We start from the raw sequence: 16,438 nt of genomic DNA, 5'->3' as shown, positions 1-16,438 counted from the left end.
GCATTTCTCTAATCTCAACCAATCTACTCAAGTGTAGGAGGCAATGTAGCAGCAACAACAGGCACTACGGGAGCACTAGCAGATCAACTAGAAGTGCTAGTAATAGTGGTTGCAAGGGCAATAAATTTCTATGCTCGAGAGACAGTCTAGTCTTAGATCCATATACAATATGCCAGAAATTCTTGGAGACCAATGGGTGGCACATTAAGAACTACCACATGGGATGGTCACTACCATCAAGCTTCTCCTCAATAGCAAGCATTCCAAATGACTCATTGGTTGCCATTGCAAATGGAAATCTCTAAAAGAAGAGTGCCATGCAAGTGTTAAAGGCTCAAGGCTACAATGCAATGAGCTAGCTACTCCAAAGCTACAAATGCAAACCCAAAAATGATAGCAAAATCTTTACAACCCATAATAAATGCCAAGTAGGCTACTCAAATAGTGAGCAAAAATGCACAAGTCTCTTCCTTAAGTCTACCTACAAAAATCACCCCCCTGAAAGGGTTGTCCTACAAAAGTGCTGCACAAATTTGCCCCAATGTATGCACAAATCTACTCTAATAAACCCTAAAATTGATGTCCCCAAAGCATGAGAGCCAATGCAAGATAACGAGAGAAAAAGTCATAAATTATTGCAAGTTGAGTGTGTAAATTTGAGAGGACAATGTCTTACTAGGCAATCTAAGAGTTGAAAAAGGAATTTTGGCAAAAGCCCCAATTTTTGAAGAGGGCAAATCTAAAACATCTCGAAAATGTACCAAATAATCCCAATGTCACTGCAAACTTGAGCAAATGTGACTCAAAAGCCACAAATGTCATTTGTACTAGACAAGCCCAATTCAAAAATTTACAAATCTGGTAAAATCCCAAATTTTAGAAAGGTTAAATATGCCAAAAATAGGAAAAATCTACAAAATCCACAAATTTCATTGCAATTTTGCACATGACTACAATGTGCTATAAATATGCAATTTTGCTACAATGTACTTATAAATGTGACATGAAAGTCCACAAAATTGGCCTGAGGTAGGCAACTGACTACAAGTGCAAGTTGTATAGTAGAGTTTGGGAGGTTGTATGCCAATTTTTGCAGGTTGTACATCAAATCTGGGTGGTTGTATGGACAAATTTTGCAAACTACATGGACAAATTTGGGAGTAATTTTTGACAGTCACATGGATGACTTTGAAAAGACATGTGCACTAGTTTTATATAGTTGTATGGGCAAAATTTATACAAACATACAACTTGATAGTAGATGTACAGATGTAGCACAAATGTATGGATTGCATGGCATTAACATCGATTGTGTACGGTATTGATGCAAGCTATATATGATACTGTCATAGGTTATGTACGCACAAGGCTGTATGCATGTATAGTGAACCACATGCTAAGTATACAAACATAATGACGTACACTCTGACTATACAAACATTAATGATTGTACAATGCTAGAGTGTCATTGTATGGTGATGGTCTTGTTCAACTCTATAGCAAAATATAGTAGCCCTAGCTAATCAAAGTGGCAACAAATACTAAATCTGGTCACCAGGGAACTATTAGATATCAATGCTCCACTCTCATGTAACTATGCGGAAACCAGCTAACTCTACTTGTAAGCCCCCCATATGAGAAGAAGGCATTTGAGTAGCTCGGTTATTTGGTAGGTCCTAGTTTGGACACTAGATGGGGGCCATGTGTGGCCTGATGGCTAGACGGCTCCAGATAGAGTTGGCACACTACCCACTAGGCTACATGCAAGTGCAGGAAGGCATCCCTTGACTAACCGCACTGAGGGTAGACAGAGCATTTTCTGGGGCAGCCCACTCTCGGGTTGCGAGGCCCGTTTGGAGCCTCAGATGATCCCAGATAGCTCTGGGCCGAATGGTGACCATAGGTCAGTTGCTCTATTTTGCACAATGGTTTTATCATATGATCGGTGGCCTATTTCGAGACCAACCCCCAGTCGACTGTTTTGGGCGAACTGGATCGGTCACCCAATTGACGACTGGTGGCTATATAAGAGCAAGCCCGTGAAGCCCATTTCATCACTAGCTATAGAAACTCTGATTCCTTAGCATCCAACCTCCGTCTTCTACTGTTTCCAGCATGCCATCGAAGCTTCTTTCACAAGACGCATGGTTGGGAGGCAGCGCCATCTATTGTATCAGTTCTACAGTAACCAATTTTTTTATTCTCCATACTATCTTGTTTTCTCTCTTGCGTAGAGATCATGTTATTTGTTGAGCATAGACGTATTATTTTCTTACATGGTATCAGAGCTTGGACTCTAGCAAGAAGATTTGGTAGTGTGTTTTCTATTTGTGAGCAGATTGTGAGAGATGGCCCAGCCTGCAAGATTGCGAATCCCACTGTTCGGCAAAAGCGAAAAGTTGGACGGCTCTAACTATCCACTCTGGAAGTTCAAGATGAAGACCATCCTAAGCACATACAAGCTTTGGGACAGTGCTACTGGGGTGGACGTGAGGCCGGTTGCAAGACCGGATCCAGCCAATGCAAGACAATAGATAGTACCAACTGCGGATGAGATTCTCGCATGGACAAGAAGAAATGCAGATGCACTGTGTTCTATTATTTGCAGTGTTAGTGATTCCATCATGGCGTTAATTCAACATGTCACCACAGCAGAGGAGGCATGGACCGTCTTGAAAAATCAGTACAAAACCACGAATCACACACGAATTCAGAATGTGGAGACTCAACTCATGAACGAGAAGTTGTCTGAGTATGAAGCGGCAGAGAAGTTCATCACTAGGGTGAAGAATCTGCGCGATCAGATGACTGCGATTGGCATCACCATCACCAGCGAGAATCTAGCACGAAGGTGCATACAGATTCTCCCACCAAAGTACGATGGTCTTGTTACAGCATTGAATACGTAGAACAGAATTCCACCCCTCAACTTTGAGGATTTCAGCGCGATGCTTCTGAAGGAGGAGATGTGTCAAAAGACGAGGACTGGAGAAGATTCGGCTTTCTAGACCGGGGATCAAAGAAAGGTAAGGGTAAGGACTCTGGTAACCCATCTTCTTCTGATGATAAAAAGAGAAAGAAGAAGATCAAGTGCTTCTATTGCAATAAGGCAAGGCACAAGCAAAATGAGTACCAAAAGAAGATTGTAGATGAGAAGAACAGAGTAAAGAAAGAGTCCAGCAACAGTGCGCAGGTAGTACTAGTAGAGCTGTTTGTCGCAATTGAGGAGATTTGCACGGAGACAGTTCATGTACATATGGATGAATCGTGGATCATTGACAGTGATGCATCACGCCACATGACCAGTCGGAAGGATTTGTATACTTCTCTACAGCCGGTAGGGAATGACATCCTGGTAGCAGTTGGCAATGATGCAAAATGTCTAGCAAAAGGGAAAGGTACGATTGCTCTCAAGATGGAGTTGTAAAATAGTTGTTCGATGTTCTTTATGTGCTAGATATCAAGAGGAACTTGTTGTCCATTTTTGCAATCACAGATCGGGACCTCAAAGTTCAATTCGATAAGAATGGTGCACAGATTTTGGATCTTCAAGGGAAGGTCATTGGTAAAGGTACACGGCGCAACAACATTTACGAACTCTCAGCTTTTATTTCTCGAGCAGATGTGAAGAACACTAAGCTATGGCATGAGAGGTTTGGTCATCTAAACCTTAGTTCTTTAAAGGAGATGCATAAAAGTGGAATGATTGTAGACCTACCAAAAATTTCAGATCTGCCCGATGTATGTGAAGCTTGCATGATGGGCAAGCAGCATCGGCATCCCTTTCCTAAAGAGGCCAGCAGGGCAAAGGCTCCTCTAAAGCTCATTCACACGGACCTCTGCGGAAAGATGGAGATGAAAGCTTTGGGTGGTTCCTACTTCCTCATGATGCTGATCAACGACTATAGTAGAAGGATATGGATATACTTCCTAAAGACTAAAGACGAGGCTTTTAGTAGGTTCAAGGAATGGCATGTAATGGTCAAGAAAGAAACAGGGAAGAAGGTGAAGAATTTGAGATCAGATAGAGATGGAGAGTTCACATCAACTAAATTCGAAAGTTCTCGCAAAAGTCACGGAATCAAGAGGCAAAAACCCCCGCCACATACATCACAGCAAAATGGAGTAGCAGAATGCAAGATGCGCATCATCTGCGAAATGGGCCGGAGCATGATGAAAGGGAAAGATTTGCCAAAGCTTTCTGGGGTGAAGCATGTAACACTACAGTTTACATCCTGAATCGTAGCTACACGAAGGCTGTGAACGGGATGACTCCATTGCAAGCATATTCTAGTAAGAAAGCTTTAGCTGCACATTTCAAAGTTTTTGAATGTGACTGTTTTGTGCATGTCCCTAATGCTACCAGGACCAAATGAGAACCGAAGAGCCGGAAGTGTATTTTCTTGGGCTACAATGAAGAGACGAAGGGTTACCATCTCTATAACCCTGTTACCAAGAATGTAATTGTAAGTCACGATGTGGTCTTCTCAAAACAGCCGCATCAATTGGAGGAGGATGCTTTCTTCCCAGACAACCAGGACTAGGATATCCATCCAATACTGCCACCAGTAGGAGACCGAACTCCCCCAATGGTGCTTGGGAGGATTCAAGACAAAGAAGATGAAGAAGAGCCTACAAAACCACAATGGCAATGGCCATTCCCAAAGTGGGTAAAGCAGCTTTTGGACGGTAGAGAATCTCTAGCCATTGAGGAGGAACCATCCGAACACCGCCGGTCCAAGAGATTAGAGGAGCAAAGAAGGGCATAGGAACACTTGGTCAACTATGCTTTGATGACAGAAGTGATCCGTGCTGACGAACCCAAGTGTCTTGAAGAGGCATATGGCAATGATAGGTGGATGGAGGCTATGCAGTCAGAGTATGGCTCCATAATGAAGAACAACACTTGGGACCTTGTGGATCGACCACCAAAATGCAAGGTAATTGAAACCAAGTGGGTGTACAAGACCAAGTACAAGTCTGATGGCACGTTGGATAAGTAGTGGCTTCCTCAACCAAACTATCTCACATGCTGCCATTGCTTGTGTACTCAGCCTCAGGACTAGAAAATGCAACTGTTGGTTGCTTCTTACTGCTCCAAATCACCATGCCACTACCAAAATTGAATCCATAGCCCCACTAGTGAACCTTTGTCATAAGAGCTACTTGCCCAATCTACATTGGTGTATCCAAACACCTCTATGGATGTTCCATATCCATAAAATAGCTCATAACTTAGTGTATCCTTTGCATATCATAGAATCCTCCATGTTGCATGCAAATGTAGCTTCCTTGGGTGCTAAAAACTGACTCAACACTCCTATATCATGACACATATCTAGCCTAGTCAATGTGGCATACAGGCAACTTCCAATCAAATTCTTGTACATGGTTGGATCCTCCAACTCTTCTCAAACATGAGGCCATAACTTCAACTAGCTTACATGTTGTCATCCCAAACTTGTGGAGCATATCCAACATATACTTTTGTTGTAGTATCCATATCCCATGAGGAGTATGGATCACTTTGATTCCCAAGAAGTACCTTAGCTCACCAAGGTCCATGTTAAATTCCACACAAAGCATGTTCTTTGCATGTGCAATCTTAACTGCATCACTTCTTGTAATTATCAAATCATCCACATAGATGACTATCACCACCATTCCTACACTTGTCTTTTGTACATATAAAGAATGATCGGCCTCACTAATCACAAAGTCTACATCCTTTAAGAACTTACTTATCCTATCTGTCCAAGCCCTTGGTGCTTGGTTCAGCCCATAAAATGCTCTCTTTAACTTTCAACACATAGTGTGGTACATTCGGGTGCACATGCCCTTCTAGTTGCTCCATATACACTTCCTCTTGCAAGTCTCCATTCAATAAGGCATTCTTAACATCAATTCGTTGGAGGCTGAAAACAGTTTTTTCTTTCTTAGTTGTGAAAGCCAAAAGAACTCTAAGTACAAAAGAATAGGTGAACCCTATAATTTCCATCCTTTTGATGTAGCCAATGATATCATAGCTCTCACAATAGCCATTTTGGCAACTAGGGTGAATGTCTTCTCATAATCAATGCGATATGTTTGTGCATGTCCTTTGGCGCAAGAAGCCTTGCCTTATACCTCTACTAATTGTACCATCAGCATGATGCTTCACTATATACATCCATTTATAGCCAATAGGTATATTTCCCTTTGGCAATGGCACTAGATCCTGAGTACCATATTCAAGCCAAGTGCACCCATCTCTTCATCCATTTTGTTGATTCCCATACAGCATGACCATGAGCCTCTTTATAGCATGGAGGCTCAACACTTTGCATTACTTTTATCATGTATGCATAATGATGTGTTGCATAATTCTCAAATCCAAATCTACACTAGATATTTCACCCTACTTGATCTACGTATAGGTTGCTCATTTGTAGGCCTCATGTTCCGCACACCAAGTGTTCTTACTTTTGGTATGCCAAACTCATTGCCTGAGGACTCTTCACCACTAGATTCATCATTCACAAAATTGTGACCAACATTATTCTTAGGATTTGCATGTCCTTCATCAATCTTTACTTTCCCTTGTTGAATTTTCACAACTGACAAATCAACACCTGCTCTCAACCTCCCTAACCAAGGGTTCACTTTATAGCATTACTAGAGGACTCTCCTGGTCCCACTCAAGCTGTATGATTCCTACTATACACTAGTTCCAACAACATCCTTTCCATTCATCATTTCACAACTCCATTAGGCGGTGCATACCAAGGTTCCCCTATTTGCATACAACATCCCTGCTCACTCTACACTTTCGTGTGATAAGGTTGTAAGAACGATACCCCTTTTGCTCTATTGAGTATCCCAATAGAATGCATGTTTGAGCTTTGTCCCCAACTCATCTGGTATATGCACATATGCAACATATCCAAAAACTTTGAAGTGTGACATATCTAGTTTTCTACCAGTATACTTCTCCTCTAGTTTCATATCATGTATCGCTACAGTGGAGGTTCTATTCATAATATATACAAATTTGTAAACTGCCTCAACCTAATAACAGTTGGGCATATTTCTCTCATTTATTAGCATGGCTCTTGCAACCTCAGCCGTGTCTTTATTCTTTCTTTTAGCAACCAGATTTTGTTGTGGGGTGTACCTGCATGAAAACCTTCTTATGCCATGATTCTTCAAGTAATTGTCAAACTCATGTGAGAAATATTCACCTCCACTATCTAATCTTAGGCATTTTATCTTCCTACCACATTCGTTTTCAACCATGGCTTTAAAAGATTTAAAATGATAAAAACCTTCATAATTTTGCTTCATAAAGTATACCCAAATCTTCCTTGAGTAATCATCAATAAAGGTCACATAAAGCCTACTCCCACTCAATGGTTATGTATTTGTGGGACCCCATACATCTGTATGTATTAAATCAAGTGGCTTTAACATTATATGTCTTTCTTGTGGAAAGGATTTCTTTGCTTGCTTCACGAGCTGACAAGCTTCACACACCTTGTCCATGTTTTCAACTATGAACTTAGGCAAAATTGCAACTATACCTTTGGACTACATTGACTTCAACTGCTACACATTCACATGGCCAATTTGCTTATGCCATATCTCAATGTCTACAACAACTCCCGGTGCTTTTGCAAACATTGTAGTATTCAACAAACACATGCTCTTTGCTAAACTTGACAAACTTGACTTGCAAACCTTGCTCCAACATTTGACCAGTAGAAACAATGTTCATAGTAATACTTCGCACATGTAATACATTAGCCAAATACTTTGTTTGCCCATTTTGCATGTTCAAAGGAACTCTACCAACATGCTCAATTGAATGACAAGTATCCTCTCCTGTCTCAATAAAGCCAAGCCTCTCAGGCTACTACAAATCAACAAGCCACTCTCCATGATAGCTCATGTGGTTTAATGCACCTAAGTCCACATATCATATATATGTGACCCTTTCCTTATGCAAAATGGGATTCAACATATGTTGCATTACAAATAGATTTTTTTTCTCTTCATTTTGCCTATTGGATGATGAATAATTGCCCTAATGTTATCTACATTTATTTGCATCTTCTTGTTCTTGTAACAAAACTTTTCAATGTGATATGGGTTCCACCACAATAATAGCATCCACTTTGATTTCCACTATATCTATTATTATGCCATCCACCTCGGCCTCTATTGCTCCCCCTGCCTCTATAGTTTCCTCTTCCTTGACCTAGAGACCTCTCAATATAGTAATACTGACCTTTGTAGTTTTGTTGGTGTCCACCACTACCAGATCTTCCGACACCATGACCTCTCTGTGATCTCCCCTTGCCTCTACCAGATCTGAGTAGAAAGCACTAGCATGTTCTCTCTCATTATTTCTTCATCCACCTTGAACCAACTCTTCAGTAATCATGAGAGATGTTAGCTCCTCAACATCGGGAGATTTCCTCATACATAAACTGAAGTTACAAATGACTTCCACTTCTCGTCTTCATTTAAACCATTCAAGGCTACATACACTAAGTCATCATCATCTTGTTCTTCTCCATTAAATCCCAAGGCATCGGGAATCTTTTAATTCTCAACACATAGTCATTCACAAACACATTTTTATTCTTGAGATTATTGAGCTCATTCTTTAATTGTATTTGCCTTGCCTTTGTATTGCTACTGTACATCTTTTCCAACATGTCCCATGCATCTTGTGCAATCTCCAAGTCTTGTATGTGGCCAATCATGCCATCTATTACATTTGTAGAAATCAAATACATAAATTTCTCATTCTTTTCATTCCCGTCTTCCCAAGCCTTGTGTTGATCTATAGAAACCTCTCCTTTAGGGAGCACGGGTTGCTCTATCTCTCCACTTACATAACCCCAAAGACCTTTGCCGGTCAAGTAGTTGAGCATTCTAAACTTCTAGGGCTGATTGTTGGTCATAGTCAACTTCTCAATGCCTATTTTCTCAGCCATTATTAACCAAAAAACCTTGGGTAGCAAGCACCAAAAAACAACCGAACACAATCTCACTATTCACAGAGCAAATGCCTCAATGTGGGCATGAAATTGCCCCAAAATGCATAATAATGAGAACATGGCAAAAACTGAGCAAAACTGAGTTGAAGCCATCACAATGCAATCTAGGGCCCTAACGCAGTATCGACACCCCTCTTTGGGTTGTAGTGATTTGCTCATGTTCTTCTCAAAAACTATACTCCTGAGCATACAAAGTGCATATTAAAAAATAATAGTATAAACAAGGCAAAAAATATGAGTAAGGAGCTTGAAAAATAAATAAGGGGCTCAAATTATCACATCATGATACAGGCTCTTGGGATAGATCTAAGAGTCCCTCCTCACGTTGTAGTGATTTTTCAACACTTCTTCCAGAGACTATAGCTTTTGCTCTTGGCCTTAATGTAAAAACAAAAAATGTAGATGTTAATCTTCTCTACAATGTTCTTCAATAAGAAATCCAAGATTCATCACATATCTTTAGATATTTACCAAAATTCTTATAGATCTCTAGGGGCTATACTTTCCTTCTGCCTTTTGACATAGAGTGGCCTTCAACTTTTAAAAATGCAATAGAGAAACTTGTACAGCCTTGAAAATGCAAAGCAAACTTCTCTTGAGGGAATGTGACTACTTGCAATATAAAAATCCTTTCAACACTCCACACTGTCTGTGGATCTAAGCTTTTAAACACTCCACACATTGACTGTGGAGTCCTTTATATTGGCGGTGGATGAAATATCAATCTCCACAACACTATGGACAAAAAATATTTACCTCTTGATTGAGGAAGACGTGCAATTTTCACTTGTGCTAGATGTCTAGCCATGTATGCTCTGATATCATGTCACAAAAGATGCAAGCACATGTAGTACTAGGAAACAAAATAAGACAACAACAATGATGCAGTGGAAGAGGGGGGAGCTTGGAGCTCTACAATCGCTCTAGTATTCACACAAGAGAGGAGTTCTTCATTCACAAGAGAGGCGGAGGCATACATAGCTCTTTGGTCACAATGCAGTTGCTCAACATTGGCTCCTCTACACACACAACCACTCCACAAAAATACACCACCTCAACACAACAACAACTCCCCCTCTACACCAAACAATTGTGAATGACTAACTATGTAGCTGGCTATTAGGTTTATGGATAACATCAATCACACTGCAACCACTTAACCTATCATGCCAATGGCTATAGGGTCCACTACCCAAGTGGGCAATCATTTGGTGAGCTCGCTATTTCAATAGTAAGTAGTAAACTGCCTAGCATAGATAGAAGATAGATGCAAAACCGTTGTTGCTAGAGCAAACGAGATGTCATTCAATGTTTAAAGTGGAGATACTAATGCCTTAGAGTAGTCGACTATTGTTGAAACTTTGATGCCTAAAGGGGTTGTGACAAAGGCTAAGCAACCTACAAAATAAGACACCTAACAACTAAGGAGAGTGGTTTTATTCCAATGCTTGTGATGAATCCCAACCATTTTATGCCTCTTGCTAGAATGCAACTAAGATATGCTTCAAGGACATGTGAGGATGCCTCTGTATGCAAGAAAAAAATATAGTTTATGTTGAGCTAAATTCAAAAGGTTTTTGTGAGGATAGGTGCTCAAATATAAAACCAACCTCGATGATGGAAATGCATATAGACAGAAAGAGAAGGAGGTCTATTATGCTTTAGGATACCAATATAAGAAATGCATCTACACAAATTGGTGGAGCAAATTACATAAAAGTGACACTGAAGCAGGCCTAGTGGGTGAAAAGATAGTTGATGACAAGTAAAGCAACGATGAACAAATTTACGATAGAAATCAAGATGGAATTGTTGACCAACAAGATAAGGATTTGGATGTGCTCACCCTTGAAGCTTTCAATCATGTGTGAATAAAGTTATAGACTAGGACAAAAATCAAGATGGAATTGTTGACCAATAATGAGATGACAATTTGGATGTGCTCACCCTTGAAGCTTTCAAGCATGTAAAATTTGAGAACAAAGTTTTAGACTAAGATATTATAAGAACTAGTCACAATGCATGAACTAGTCATGATAAATGTTGATCACATGCCTATTGTAAGATTCCTATTTAAATGCTTTGAGACTAATGACTCCCATGGTGCATACCACAAGGTTACATCTATCAAAAGCCATAAATTCTCATAGATTGCCTTCCCCTCTTTGTAATCTCTTTAATGTTCATCGTCCTTGGGAGACTTTGCATACCCAAGACCCCTATTCTCCCACTCTTCTATTGACCTTGCTCGAAGGTCAATCTATGAAATTTCAAGTTGAGATAGAAGAATCAAACTTTTTGAATATTATAAAGGAATCAAATTCAAAAGTCCACCATTTGCTATTAGGATAGAGGGACTCTCAAAATAGGTCCTCCTCTGATTAAGCCTATTTTTATTTTTCTTCAAAAATGGCTCCTCATGCTACAAATTGATGATCATTTTTTTGGCTTTCTCTTTGCATCCCTTGGATCCTCTATTGGTGTTTCTTGTTGAGCCTCAAGGTTATCTAGCTGGTACAACCACCACCTTTTAAGAAGGAAATCCTTAGTATTCTCTTGGTTGCAAATGATGTCCTCAAAGACCCCTTATAGAGAGTTAGGTCGATAACTTTGTTCTAAACCTCCATTGAAATGCCACTTGGATAGTTTTTGTACTTCCATATGCCACAATTTGGTAGCCAAAAACCTTATGGCTTAATAAATATAATTAGATTGTAGTAGGCAAAGAAATAAAAAACAATATGTTCATTTAACTTCCAACCTCCCAATGGCTATGATATCCCTCCTCAGTCATTTATTTTGGCTACTAGGACCATGTATTTGATTGTTGCCTTATCTATTTAGGTTGTCCCACTAAGACACAGGAACATGGTGACACCTTGAGTTGAGATGCTAAGCATACATGGAATAACAACACTATTGTGGATGAAGTGAGAAATTTGCAAGGGTTCTCCAAAAAAAAAAAATGCAAGGGTTCTCAAAAAAACATTCCATTCAAAATCTTAAGATTATTGCCATCTTTTTAAAAGTAGTCTACATTTTCAAAGGTCTATCTCCACAAATGATTGGTTCTACAAAAGATCACAAATCTATGTAATGCAGCTTTTCAAAGTGAACTAAAAATATACATAGTTTAGTCTTGATACTTAGCTACACATGGATGTTGTCTTCAAAACACGTGCTATGATTATCTATTTTGGATTGCAATAAATATTTTACATCCTCAAAATTACCCTAAGATTCCATCATTGTCAATGGCATAGAAAATATTTGTTCATGAGTCTATCTACAAAAACAATTGATTCTAAAAGAGAGCACAAATTTATGTATTGCACCTTTTCAAAGTGGTTTAAATACAGCAAGTTAGGTCATACTTAACTGCACATGATTGTTGTCTTCAAAAAACACACCAAATTTACGTGTTATTTTTTGGATTACAATGAATATTTTACATCCACAAAAGTAGACTAAGATTCCATCATTGCAGATGGTATAGAAATTTGTTTGAAAGCAAATTAGCATGAAATAGATTTTTGTTTAATAACACAATGATGATAACCGCTTCCTTCATTTGCCAATGCTTAACTCATATGCACTTGATTAGCTAAAACCTTCTACCGTGAGTGATTTCGTGATGATTGAGTAGTTGGAGACTTTGCATCGGTAGATATCCAACAATTCAAGTATTTAGCAAGAGTTTTTGGGAGATGCATGAGGTTGTTATGGTTCCGTAGAGTGTTGCATCAATTGAGCTTGCTCAAACCTTTGAAAATCATAAATCCTCTCATTATTTTATCATAATTATGACATAATTTGATGTTGTTATCGAGTTGTGTCATAAGTTTGCCAAAAAATAAACTTTTTTCTCCCCCCCCCCAAAAAAAAGGCAAATTCTGCCCCCCCTCCCCAATAACATCATGATGCAGCTCGATAACACCAACAAGTTGCATCATCACTGCACACACACAAAAAAAGGTACATTAATGATGCAACTCAATGCTATTATCAAGTTGCATCATAATTTTGATGCTTTGGGAAGGGCCAAAGGGGTGGGGGTTTGTCGAATTTTTTTAATAGAGAAAAAGTTTTTTTTATAAAAACTTATACAACTTGATAATAGCATCGACTTATGTCATGTGTTTATGATCAAATAATGAGTGGTTTTTTTTTTGGATAGTGGATGCAACTCGATGTTGTTATCGAGCCACATCATAATTTTGATGTTTTTGGGGGCATTTGTTTGAAACTTATGACAAAACTTGATAACAGCATCAAATTGTGTCATATGTTGCTTTTTTAAATATAAAAAAAGATACGATGCAATGCAAAGTTGTTATTGAGGTGTGTCATAGGTTTCTATTGTTTTCCTTTTTTTGAAAACTTGTGACACAACTCGATAACAACATTGAGCTGTGTCATATGTTTATGATAAAAAAATGAAAGGTTGTACAATTTCCAAAGGTAATAATTGTGGATAGACAAAGATGTGTTGATGCAATGTCTCTAATTGCTCATCGGTCATCACCAAACCATGGGTGATTGAGTTTGACAAAGGTCATTGTATGCAAGTGGTTGAGCAAGTGTATCTATGTCAAGCATTGATAGTGATGAAAGCACCAACTATAGCCACAATACATGCCATGGCTGTGCTACCTAGGATTACTCTATTGTCTAACCTGGTTGAGGCTCACATTGTAAGCAAGTAGGGAGTAACCCAATCTATTTGTGTCTTAGAATTGTGCTTGATTTTACTTGGTATGGATTTGCTTGTTAATTCTATGCCATGTTTTTGAAGCTTTCAGAGGATTTTGTAACAACATTCGGGAAGTACAAAGAGAAATGAGGACAATGTGATTGTCAATTATATCAAAGAGGATGGATAAACTACTTCATCTCCTAGTGATCATGATGTTAACTAGGAGCTTAGGGGTGCTAATATATATAAGGATGTTACACATTATGATTTCTAAGATCTTTCGGGTAATTGAGTCGTAATTGTTAAACTAGAAATATACACAAGTGCTTCTTTTATTTTGATATGAGGGTGTATAAGAAACTAAGATCATTTTACCTTTTTCCCATGTGCATATCATGCTTCAATGGAAAATATGCTTTTTTAATTATAAATTTATAGATTCACTAGAATAAAAAACTTGAATTTTTTTAGGTTTTTCTATTTGGACTTATGATAGGAAGCCATGTTTCTTAAAATGATTTAAAAATTGGCACTTTTTAACGATATAAAATGAATATCCCATTTAGTTCTCGTTTTTACCAATAGTTCTTACTTCATCTACAATAGTGTTTAAGATGTTAGAGATTAGGTATTGACCTTCTTAGACCACATATATGGCTTATTCTCTACTTTTCACCTTTGTAAAATGAATATCCCATTTAGTTCTCATTTTTACCAATAGTTCTTACTTCATCTACAATAGTGTTTAAGATGTTAGAGATAGAGTATTGACCTTCTTAGACCACATATATGGCTTATTCTCTACTTCTCACCTGTGCTCCCTGCACATGCCATAGGTTGGTTTGCAAAGGGAACACTCTTTGCTCTTCAAGCAATAACAAACACTGTAATACCTAATTCCTTTGTATGCCGTGAGAGGGAGGGGTGGGCGCCTTGAGTAGGAATTAGGGAATCGGTAACCCCTTGGCAACACCCATAAGATACAAGTGATGAAGTCCCATGGTGTTGATGCTCTTGTTTGCTCAAATCCCAACATGTTCTCATAGGCACTTGGTGCTCATGAATAGACCCAAACCCTATGCAATGCTCGAGTGAAGATGCTCACTCTTGCAATTCTTAAGTGTTGATTGTGCGTGGTTGGGGGTGACGAAACAAATCTCAACACGATAACTCGAAGGATGGGGTTGCTGTTGAAGGGAAAATCATGTGGGACCGAGCTCTTAACAGCTAGAAGTATAGCACCACAGTATGCATTCACAATATAGACAAATGGAAGGAAAACCAAAATTTTTATTAAAGAAATCTGTTACAACCAAGCCGCCTTGGCTTACAGTGCACAATTAGTAAAAGCGAAATTCCTAACCTAGCAAGCTAGGTGAGAGGGAGAGGGTGAAGTACACAATATCACTCTCTCTCCCTGCTCCATGTTATAATGCTTTCTAAAGTCTACTCAACTTCCTTCTGTAGTTGCCTCGTCGGACTACTACTCACCATTAGTCTACCACACTTAGTCTCTGGTTACCTTTACTTTAAATGCAAGGTCACCACCCATGCTCGCTATTCAAAAGTTAACAAACACATGGGTCATTGTTACTCACCCAGTCAAATTGGAGGGGGTTTCTAAGTTTGTAAGCAATTATAAATAGAACACATGTGTGAGGTAGTGGCATGGAACTGGGAGCTGAGAAAGTTATTGTATATGATGGTGGTGCATCAATGGTTATAGATGGATGCCAAGCTTGTGCACTAGTATCTGTAGGAGAGAGTAGAAGCAATACCAAAAAAGTTTCTCAATAGGAGAGTTGATAATAACTATACAAACCCCTTACCCCATTGTGCTAGTTTAGGTAGGGATGATACCTTGAACTAGAAGAGGAAATGAAAATTTAAGTGATAAGTCCTATGCTGAAATATGGGAAACAAGATTATCTTAAAGAAGATAATCTTGGGAAGCGAAAAGCAATAGGTGGGAAAAAACAAAGCTCCCATGAGAAGATAGAATATGCAAGATATGCCCAGTAGGTCAAGTAGAAAGTGAAGAACACACACTTTTCTATTGTCAAGCTTATTTTCACATCAAGGAGAAACACGGTACAACTAACAATAACTTTTCTGGTAAACTTACCAAACAACTAGAATCATGTTTTGGGGCATTGACACAAAATCTTGGACATGGTAGAGATGCTAGCCACACAAGTATATAATCCTAGAACATCTAACAGATTATTGGAGTAGTTCCTAGTGGATTATTGGATCTATTTGCCTTGCATCTTGGTGGGTTTCCGGTGGTGGACAATAATCTAATTGCCATGTACCACCCTTGGACTCTTGGTTACTATCTCTTGGATTTTAAGGGACTCATGAACTACCACCAGCTCTTGGACTACCACCCTAAGACTCTTAAACTACCATGGGCTACCATCCTTGGACTCACACACACACACACACACACACACACATTCCCTTGTTAGATTCTCTCACATGATGTGGCTATGGAAATGATTGTCTAAGATGCCTCTTTCTCTTACTCCATCATCATTAACCTTGGCTATGGCTTCTTAACTACAATAACATGCCTCTCCATAAGGTTGACTCTAAAGGTTGGTTATATTTCTATCTCTCCCCATCCCCTTTGGTACCTCATGACTAATGTGATCTAGCTAGATAAAAGGCCAAAAAATGCCCTTAAGATTGGATA

The sequence above is a fragment of the Dipteris shenzhenensis genome, chromosome 1 (assembly GCF_047967505.1).
Source record: "Dipteris shenzhenensis isolate YYH24624 ecotype China chromosome 1, Dip_SZ_1.0, whole genome shotgun sequence".
NCBI lineage: Eukaryota > Viridiplantae > Streptophyta > Polypodiopsida > Gleicheniales > Dipteridaceae > Dipteris > Dipteris shenzhenensis.
This window is presented reverse-complemented; position numbering follows the sequence as displayed.